This window comes from Camellia sinensis, chromosome 6 (assembly GCF_055761805.1).
Source record: "Camellia sinensis isolate YWXY chromosome 6, ASM5576180v1, whole genome shotgun sequence".
NCBI classification, from domain to species: Eukaryota; Viridiplantae; Streptophyta; class Magnoliopsida; order Ericales; family Theaceae; genus Camellia; species Camellia sinensis.
This window is the reverse complement of record NC_138966.1, coordinates 197,156,989-197,168,452: the sequence shown is the minus strand read 5'-3', so window position 1 is coordinate 197,168,452 and position 11,464 is coordinate 197,156,989.

The following is an 11,464-nucleotide window of genomic DNA, read 5'->3' as shown; positions in this document are numbered from 1 at the left end:
TTAATTCGAATTAAAAAATTCAAGCCTTCCCCTATTAGGAACTTTAACATATAATCCACCGAAGGTCCTCTCTCTCTCTCTCTCTCTCTCTCTCTCTCTCTCATCCATCGTAGTTTTCACTATAAAACACTTTCGAAATCACTCAGCAAAAATAATTTTCCCCTCTGACAAAAACCTTCTAAAATCACTCAGCGAAAACGTTTTCCCCTCAAACAAAAACCTACCTACAATGGGTGCATTAGGGAAATGGCTGAAATCACTGATTGGTCTCAAGAAGACCCAATCAAGCCACCAAGTAATCCCATACTCTCAACCATCACTCACCCATTAGCTTGATTTTCTTGTTTTCTTTGTTTGTAGAAAGTGTTTTCAACTTTATTTTATTTTATTTTATTTTTTGTAGGGAAATGTGGGCAATAGTGGTAAGGGTCGAAAGTGGAGGCTATGGAGGAGCGACAAAGCAGGCCACGTGGTTGCATCTGATTCGTCTTTTGGGGTTGATGACCTGTTCAGTGCTACTGTGCCAACTGTGGTTAGAGCTACGACCAAAGAGTTCATGGTGGTCAGGCAAGAGTGGTTCTTGCCTTTAATGAAGTAGTAGCAGGAGAAGAATGGCTGCGATCAAAATCTAGACCATTTTTTGGGCTTTTCTAGCAACTTCATTTTTTTTCTAAAAAAAAAAATTCTCTTTATCACTCTGTTTACTCAATTTTTTTCATAACTATACATGTCTTAGCTATATGAATTTGATGGGTTTGTTTGGGATTGAGTTTTCAATTGCTGATGAATGAAATCAAATTTAATCAAATTCTAGCAGGAGGTGCCACAACTGCAATCTGGGAGATTGGTTGCCCATAATGGCCTTCTTCAGGTATTTGGATGTGAGGGGCATATATGTCAAAAAAAAATTATTGAGTGTCACGCCATGAACTTATCTCAACCCTTTGATTTCAAGTAAGTCCTATGTGAGTCATAGAAATTAAAAGTGAAGATGTGCTTGTGACATTGCTATGTCAACGACATTAAATAATTACTCCTAAGTCACACGAATGTGCAACCAAGCAATGACGTAAATACCATTCATTTGTATTGGATGTGACAAGAATGCGAAAGTGTAAGCTTGTTCAATTTTACTCAATTAAAACATGTTTAAACCAGTTCAAATCCATAATTGTGATTAATAAGGGTGTGTGGTTTGTGTTTTAAAACATGTTTTTGGAAGAAAATTTCTAAAAACATGTTTGCGTACAAATTTTTTCAAAAAAAATTTAAAATTACTTCCTCTATTACACATCAATCAATCACTTTTTCTCTCTCTTCTCTCCTCACTCCTCAATCACTTTTTCTCTCACACATATCTACTCAACTACAAAAAAATATCAAATTATCTCAAATTTCCAAACTCCAAAACTATTTTCAAAATATACAACCAAACAAATTAAAAAAATTTCTAAACTCAAATTTATCTCAAAACACAAACCAAACACACCCTAAATGTTTCCAGGTTGATTTGACCAAGGCCATTAACTTGTTGACAAGTTAACCCTTCCATTTGGGGCATTGGACATCCAAAAGTTAAAGAGACCTTTAGGTGTGTGGATTGGGATGTGGGTTAAGTTGGTTTTTTTTTTTTTTTTTTGACTAAATTAGTCAAAAAAATAAAATAAAATAAGTTAAAAAGTTAATAAGAAAAAATATCACATTTAAACCATAATCATTTTACCATTTTTTTTACAAAAGTCAAAAAAAATTTAAAAAATCAACCCAAGCGAATTTTTTAACCAAAATTTTAGAATAACCAAAAAATTTAAAAGTTAAAAAATCAACCCAACTTTTCAAACAAAGCCCTAATCACAACCAATGCTTCATTTGCTGATTTTTTTTTCTCTCTATATTTTTCAGGCTATATGGCCATGCAGTGGTCACTATTGCCCAACAGAAGAGAATTTCATGGAGTTCATTAGTTTCCTCCAAGAGCACAATGTAGACTTGAGCAATTTCATGCAGTTCACCTCCATCTCCCCTGTTATTGCCATCATTACTATTACTATTACCATCATTATTGTTCCAACTATCACTATCATCGTTATCGCCACTATCAATACCCCAACACCACACGATGACTGCCATCACATAGCCAAAATGCACAAGAAGAAATTGCACTTTGGAAACTAAATTTTTAGTCACCAAAAGTAAGGTTTTTAGTCGCCAAAATATTTTCCCTACTAAATATTTTGGTCGCGGGATTTGTCGGGGGAAGATTGTCAGGGAAGGTATTGGCGACTAAAAAAACATTTAGTCACCAAAAGGCATAAAAAAATGGCGACTTTAGTAGGGAAAAGTGAAAGGTATTCGCGACAAAAATAGATTTAGTCACTGATGAGGCAAAATGGCAACTAATCTATTAGTCACTCAAAACATACTAATTTAATTTAAATCACATCTTCAGCTACTAAATTTTTAGTCGCCAAAACTTCAAATAACTACAGCGACCAAATTTTTAGTCGACAATAGTGTTGTTTTATCTACCAAATACTCAGTCGTAGAAAGTCCGATTTCTTGTTTAGCTACTACACAGGTTAGAGACTTGGTCTTCACTTCCATGTCTAACATTTCTTCACAAAATTAAGGTTCCCCCAAAGTCAGTGGCCCAATGATTTTTACTTGATGAAAAGAACTTTCCATAATTTCCAAACTCCACTAAAATTTTATTTTCAACAAATTTCCAAGGAATTTTAGATCTTATTCGAAGAAATCAATCAAACAGTTACCTTATAGTCAAATGTCTTCAAAGGAAATTCAAAATTTAATTTCAAAGTGTAAGACTCTGTCATTAGCCTCATTAGCCTTTATCTAACACTTTTTCATAAAATCAAATTCCCTCAAAAGTCAAAAAACAAAAGATTTTGGTCTAATCAAAAACATTTCTTAATCTAAAAAATTCTACTTGGGTTTTCTCTCAAAATTCCTTCCTCCCAAGGAGCTGTGGATTTTATTCCAAGTATCTAATCAAATAATTGTCTCCTTAGTCAATTATCTTTTGGGAGATTTGGAATTTTATTCAAAATTGAAGATTTGGTCGCCACATCCTTATCTACCATTTTTCATAAAAGTTGAAATTACCCCTAAAGTCAATTAGTTAAAAGATTCTTATTCGATTAAACACCTTCCATAACCTCCAAGGCTCTACTTAAGTTGCAAAGTTTCTTTTTTTTAGAAGTTAATCTTTAATCATATGTTTTGTTGGGGATTTAAATTTAAAAAGGCAATAAATCTCTTCTTTTTTTTTTTTTTTTCTGATCACTAAGGTAAGAACCCAAATTCAAACTCAAATTCTTTAAAATTGGGAAACCACCCCCCTAACTACTACTGATTACTCATATCATGATCAAAATATGAATCAATGCCTAAATTGAACGCCCAAATCTTTGTAATTGGATCATTGCTCCAAATAACTCAAATAGCCACATAATCAAATCACAGAAATATCAAACTACCCATATTTTGGAATGAAATCACTGCATGTTTGATTGTTGATCCCTAGAATCAAATCAAATCATTTTCAAAATATCACATAAGCACATAATTTACATTCATGCCTATTGAAGGGTAGGGTTGCCCTGTCCTAATTTAGAAATGAGATCTAGGATTCACTAAATCATTCAAAGAGGCAATACTAGAATCCGAGAAAGGAGAGCAATAATACAATCCTAGAAAGGAGGGTCTACTACCCTAGTTTAGAAAGTTCTAATGCTCTCTATATGCAATAGGTAAGTTTGGTCACAAAAGAGCATCAGTTATTACTATCAATATACCTCTCATTCCACAAGGGAATGATCAAATAGTACTAATAGCATAATCCGATGCTTGCCTTATTGACATAACATAGTCCGTGAATAGTGTACGGGTATTATGTAACAAACCTAAGGATAGGTGAATAGACCCAGTCAATTTTGCTTAACAATAACCATTGGATCTCGAAGTCGTCATCATAAACAAGGTGGTCATAGTTGCCAAACAAAGCTAATTTTGAGGAATTTTAAGGATTCCCACCAGAGTGATGAATCTAAACAATTGTTTTTCCATTATTTATTGTTTCCCGAAATGTACCCCAATTTATTTTCAAAAGTGCATGATCAAATTTCAACTTATATTTTTTTTCAAAATAAAGCACCATTTTTTATTTAAATTTTCATAGTTTTCCATTCATCTTTTTTTTCAAAAGTTTTGAGTTCGGATTTTATACCAAGGAATCAATCAAACAATCATCCTTTAGCCAAATATCTTATAGAGGAACCAAAATTTTATTCAAAATGAGAGACTTGGTCATCACTTCCTTGTCTAACATTTCTCCATAAAATTAAGGTTACCTCAAAGTCAATAGGCCAAGGACTTTTACTTGATGAAAAGAACTTTTCATAATTTCCAAACTCAACTCAAATTTTATTTTAAAAATATTTCAAAGGAATTTCAAATCTTACTCGAAGAAATCAATCAAACAGTCTTCTAAGGAAATTCAAAATTTTATTTCAAAGTGAGAGACACAGACATTACCTCCTTATCTAACACTTTTCCATAAAATCAAATTCCCTCTCAAGTCGAAAACCTAAAAATTTCTGTCTAATCAAAAACTTTTCATAATTTCTAAAATTCTACTTGGTTTTTTTTTCAAAATTCTTCCCTCCTAAGGAGCTTTGGATTTTATTCCAAATATCTAATAAAACAATTGTCTCCATAGTCCATTATCTTTTGGGGGATTTGAAATTTTATTCAAAATTGAAGTTTTAGTCGCCACTTCCTAATCTACCATTTTTCATAAAAGTTGAAATTCCCCCTAAAGTCAATGACTTAATGATTCTTATTCAATCAAACAACTTCCTTAACCTCCAAGGCTCTACTTAAGTTGCAAAGTTTCTTTTTTTTTAGAAGTTATTCTTTAATCACATGTTTTATAGGAGATTTAAATTTTAAAAAGGCAATAATTCATTTTTTTTCTTCTTTTTTTCTAATCACTAAGGTAATAACCCAAATTCAAACTCAAATTCTTTAAAATTGGGAAACGACCCCCCTAATTACTACTGATTACTCAAATCATGATCAAAATATGAATCACGACCTAAATTGAACCAGCAAATCTTTGTAATTGGATCATTGTCCCAAATAACTCGGATTGCCACAGAATCAAATCACTGCCATATCAAACTCCCCAGATTTTGGAATGAAATCACTGTCTTTCTGATTGTTGATCTCTAGAATCATATCAAATCATTATCTAAATATCACAAAAGCACATAATTTGCATTCATGCCTATTGGCGGGTAAGGTTTCCCTGTCCTAAGTTAGAAATGAGATCTAGGATTCACTAAATCATTCAAAGAGGCAATAATACAATCCAAGATATGAGGATATCCTGCCCTAGTTTGGAAGGTACTAATGCTCTCTATATGAAAAAATTAAGTTCGCTCACAAAAGGGTACATCAGTTATTACTATCAATATACCTCTTATTCCGCAAGGGAAAGATCAAACACTACTAATAGCATAATTTGATGCTTGCCTTATTGGCATAACATAGCCTGCAAATAGTGTCCAGGATATTATGCAACAAACCTAAGGATAGTTGAATGGACCTAATCAATTTTGTTTAACACATACCAATTGATCTTGAAGTCATTATCATCACCCATTAGGTCATAGTTTCCCAACCAAGGGAATTTTAAGGAATTTTAAGGAATCCTACCAACGTGATCAATCTAAACAATTGTCTTTTCATTATTTATTGTTTCCCAAAATGTGCCCCACTTTATTTTCAAAAGTGCATGATCAAATTTCAATTTCAATTTTTTTTCAAAATCCTTTTTCAAAATAAAATCTTTCTTTATTTAAATTTTCAAAATTTTCCTTTCCTCTTTTTTTCCAAAATTTGAGGACTTCAGAATTTATTCCAAAGAATCAATCAAACAATCATCGTTTAGCCAAATATCTTATAGAGGAACCAAAATTTTATTCAAAATGAGAGACTTGGTCACTAAGGTAAGAACCCAAATTCAAACTCAAATTATTTAAAATTGAGAAACAACCCCCCTAATTTAGTACTGATTACTCAAATCATGATCAAAATATGAATCACTGCCTAAATTGAACCCCCAAACCTTTGTAATTGAATCATTGCCCTAAATAACTCGGACTATCACAAAATCAAATCACAGCCATATCAGACTCCCCAGATTTTGTGAATGAAATAATTGTTTTTCTTATTGTTGATCCCTGGAATCAAATCAAATCATTTCCAAAATATCACATAAGCACATAAGTTGCATTCATGCCTATTGCGGGATAAGGTTGCCCTGTCCTAATTTAGAGAAATGAGATCTAGGATTCACTAAATCATTCAAAGAGGCAATAATACAATCCTAGAAAGGAGGGTATCCTGTCTTAGTTTGGAAGGTGCTAATGCTCTCTACATGCAAAAGATAAGTTGTCACAAAAAGATACATCAGTTATTACTATCAATATACCACTCCTTCCCGAAGGGAACGATCAAACAGTACTAGAAGCATAATCTGATGCTTGCCTTATTGACATAACATAACCCACGAATAGTGTTCAGAATATTATGCAACAAACCAGAGGATAGGTGAATGGACCGAGGCAATTTCGTTTAACACTTACCATCGGATCACAAAATCATCATCATCACCCATTAGGTGATAGTTGCCCAAGGGAATTTTAAGGAATCCAACCAGAGTGATCAATTTAAACAATTGTCTTTCCATTATTTATTGTTTCTCGAAATGTAACCCAATTTATTTTCAAAAGTGCGCGAACAAATTTCAACTTCCATTATTTTTTTTTAATATTCTTCTTCAAAATAAAGTGTCTTTTTTTATTTAAAATTTCAACATTTTCCTTTCCTCTTTTTTTTTTTCAAATGTTGTGAGGAGTTCAGATTTTATTCCAAGGAATCAATCAAACAATCATTCTTTAGCCAAATATCTTATAGAGGGACCAAAATTTTATTCAAAATGAGAGACTTGGTCATTACTTCCTTGTCTAACATTTCTCCACAAAATTAAGGTTCCCTCAAAGTCAGTCGTCCAAATATTTTTACTAGATGAAAAGAACTTTCCATAATTTCCGAATTCTATTCAAATTTTATTTTAAAAAAAATTCCAAGGAATTTTAGGTATTATTCCAAAAAATCAATCAAACAATTACCTTATAGTCAAAGTTTTTCTAAGGAAATTCAAAATTTCATTTCAAAGTGAAAGACTCCATCATTAAATCCTTATCAATACTTTTCCATAAAATCAAATTCCCTCTAAAGTCAAAAACCTAAAGATTTCTGTCTGATCAAAAAGTTTTCATAATTTCTAAAATTCTACTCGGGTTTTCTTTCAAACTTCTTTCCTCCCAAGGAGCTTTGGATTTTATTCCAAGTATCTAATCAAACAATTGTCTCCTCAGTCAAGTATCTTTTAGGGGATTTCGAATTTATTCAAAATTGAAGATTTGGTCACCACTTCCTTATCTACCATTTTTCATAAAAGTTGAAATTCCCATACAGTCAATGACTTAAAGATTCTTATTCAATCAAACAACTTCCATTATCTCCGAGGCTCTACTTAAGTTGGAAAGTTTCTTTTTTTTAGAAATTATTCTTTAATCACATGTTTTCTTGGACATTTAAATTTTAAAAAGGCAATAATACTTCCCTTTTTTTTTTTGATCACTAAGGTAAGAACCCAAATTCAATATCAAATTCTTTATAATCGGGAAACCACCGCCCTAATTTACTACTGATTACACAAATCATTATCAAAATATGTTTACTACTGATTACACAAATCATTATCAAAATATGAATCACTACCGAAATTGAACCCCCAAATCTTTGTAATTGGATCATTGCCCCAAATAACTTGGAATGCCGTAGAATCAAATCACTGCCATATCAAACTCCCCAAAGTTTGGGAATGAAGTCACTGTCTTTCTCATTGTTGATCCCTGGAATCAAATCAAATCATTTCCAAAATATCACATAAGCACATAAGTTGCATTCATGCCTATTGGGAGGTAGGGTTGCCCGGTCCTAATTTAGAAATGAGATCTAGGATTCACTAAATTATTCAAAGAGGCAATACTACAATCCTAGAAAGGAGGGTATCCTGCCCTAGTTTGGAAGGTGCTAATGCTCTATACATGCAAAAGGTAAGTTTGCTCACAAAAGGGTACATCAGTTATTACTATCAATATACCTCTCATTGCACAAGGGAATGATCAAACACTACTAATAGCATGATGCCTGCATTATTGGCATAACATAACCCGCAAATAGTGTCCGGGATATTATGCAACAAACCTGAGGATAGGTGAATGGACCTAGTCAATTTTGTTTAACACTTACCATTGGATCTTGAAGTCATTATCATCAACCATTAGGTGATAGATACCCAACCAAGGGAATTTTCAGGAATTTTAAGGAATCTTACCAGAGTGATCAATCTAAACAATTGTCTTTTCATTATTTAATGTTTCCTGAAATGTGACCCAATTTATTTTCAAAAGTGCAAGATCAAATTTCAACTTCAATTTTTTTTCAAAATCCTATTTCAAAATAAAGTCATATTTTTTATTTAAATTTTCAAAGTTTTCCATTTCTCTTTTTTTTCAAAAGTATTGAGCATTTCGGATTTATTCCCAGGAATCAATCAAACAAACATCCTTTAGCCAAATTTCTTATAGAGGAACCAAAATTTTATTCAAGATGAGAGACATGGTCATCACTTCCTTATCTAACATTTCTCCACAAAATTAAGGTTCCCACAAAGTCAATGGCCCAAGGATTTTTACATGATGAAAAGAACTTTCGAAAATTTCCGAACTCTATTCAAGTTTTGTTTTCATAAAATTTCCAAGGAATTTTAAATCTTATTCGAAGAATCAATCAAACAGTTACCATATAATCAAATGTCTTCAAAGGAAATTCAAATTTTCATTTCAAAGTGAAGGACTCGGTCATTACCTCCTTATCAACACTTTTCCATAAAATCAAATTCCCTCTAAAGTAAAGAACCTAAAGATTTATGTCTAATCAAAAACTTTTCATAATTTCTAAAATTCCACTCCGATTTTCTTTCAAAATTATTTCCTCCCAAGGAGCTTTGGATTTTATTCCAAGTATCTAATCAACCAATTGTCTCCTTAGTCAATTATCTTTTAGGAGATTTCAAATTTTATTCAAAATTGAAGATTTGGTCACCATTTCCTTGTCTATCATTTTTCATAAAAGTTGAAATTCCCCACACAGTCAATGACTTAAAGATTCTAATTCAATCAAACACCTTCCATAATCTCCGAGGCTCTACTTAAATAGGAAAATTTCTTTGTTTTAGAAGTTATTCTTTAATCACATGTTTTCTTGGAGATTTAAATTTTAAAAAGGCAATCATTCTTTTTTTTTTCATCACTAAGGTAAGAACCCAAATTCAAAGTCAAATTATTTATAATTGGGAAACCACCCCCCTAATTTACAACTGATTACTCAAATCATCATCAAAATATGAATCACTACTTAAATTCAACACCCAAATCTTTGTAATTGGATCATTGCCCCAAATAACTCGGACTATCACAAAATCAAATCGCTGCCATATCAGACTCCCCAGATTTTGGGAATGAAATCATTGTCTTTCTGATTGTTGATCCCTGGAATCAAATCAAATCATTTCCAAAAATATCACATAAGCACATAAGTTGCATTCATGCCTATTGGGGGATAAGGTTGGCCCTTCCTAATTTAGAAATGAGATCTAGGATTCACTAAATCATTCAAAGAGGCATAAATACAATCCTAGAAAGAAGGGTATCCGGCCTTAGTTTGGAAGGTGCGAATGCTCTCCATATGCAAAAGGTAAGTTTGGTCACAAAAAGGTATATCGGTTATTACTATCAATATACCACTCATTCCACAACAGAATGATCAAACAATACTAGTAACATAATCTGATGCTTGCCTCATTGACATAACATAACACACGAATAGTGTCCGGGATATTATGCAACAAACTTGAGGATATGTTAATGGACTCTGTCAAATTTGTTTAACACTTACCATCGGATCTCGATGTCATCATCATCACCCACTAGGTGATAGTTGCCTAACCAAGGCAATTTTGAGGAATTTTAAGGAATCCTACCAGAGTGATCAATCTAAATAATTGTCTTTCCCTTATTTATTGTTTTCCGAAATATGCCCTAATTTATTTTCAAAAGTATGCAATCAAATTTCAACTTCTTTTTTTACAAAATAAAGTGGCTTTTTTATTTAAAATTTCAATGTTTTCCTCCCCTCCTTTTTTTCAAATGTTTTGAGGAGTTCTGATTTTATTCCAAGGAATCAATCAAACAATCATTCTTTAGCCAAATATCTTATAGAGGAACCAAATTTTATTAAAAATGAGAGACTTGGTCATTACTTCCTTGTCTAACATTTCTCCACAAAATTAAGGTTCCCCCAAAATAAGCTGCCCAAAGATTTTTACTTGATCAAAAGAACTTTCCATAATTTCCGAACTCTATACAAATTTTATTTTCAAAAAATTTCCAAGGAGTTTTAGATCTTATTCCAAGAAATCAATCAAACCGTTACCTAATAGTCAAACGTCTTCTAAGGAAATTCAAAATTTCATTTCAAAGTGAAAAACTCAGTCATTACCTTCTTATCAACACTTTTCCATAAAATCAAATTCCCTCTAAAGTCAAAAACCTAAAGATTTATATCCAATCAAAAACATTTCACAATTTCTAAAATTCTACTCGGATTTTCTTTAAAAATTCTACCTTTCCACGGAACTTTCGATTTTATTCTAATTATCTAATCAAACAATTGTCTCCTTAGACAAATATCTTTTAGGCGATTTCAAATTTTATCCAAAATTAAAGATTTGGTCACCACTTCCTTATCTACCATTTTTCATAAAAGTTGAAATTCCCCGAACAGTCAATGGCTTAAAGATTCTTACTCAATCAAACACCTTCCATAATCTCCAAAGCTCAACTTAAATTGGAAAGTTTCTTTTTTTTCAAAGTTATTCTTTAATCACATGTGTTCTAGGAGATCTAAATTTTAAAAAGCCAATCATTTCTTTGTTTTGTTTTTTTTTATCACTAAGGTAAGAACCCAAATTCAAACTCAAATTCTTAATAATTGGGAAACCACCACCCTAATTTACTATTGATTACACAAATTATTATCAAAATATGAATCACTGCCTAAATTGAACAATCAAATCTTTGTAATTGGATCATTGACCTAAATAACTCGGAGTATCACAAAATTAAATCACTGCCATATCAAACTCCCTAGATTTTGGGAATGAAATCATTGTCTTTCTTATTGTTGATGCCTGGAATCAAATCAAATCATTTCCAAAATATCACATAAGCACACAAGTTGCATTCAT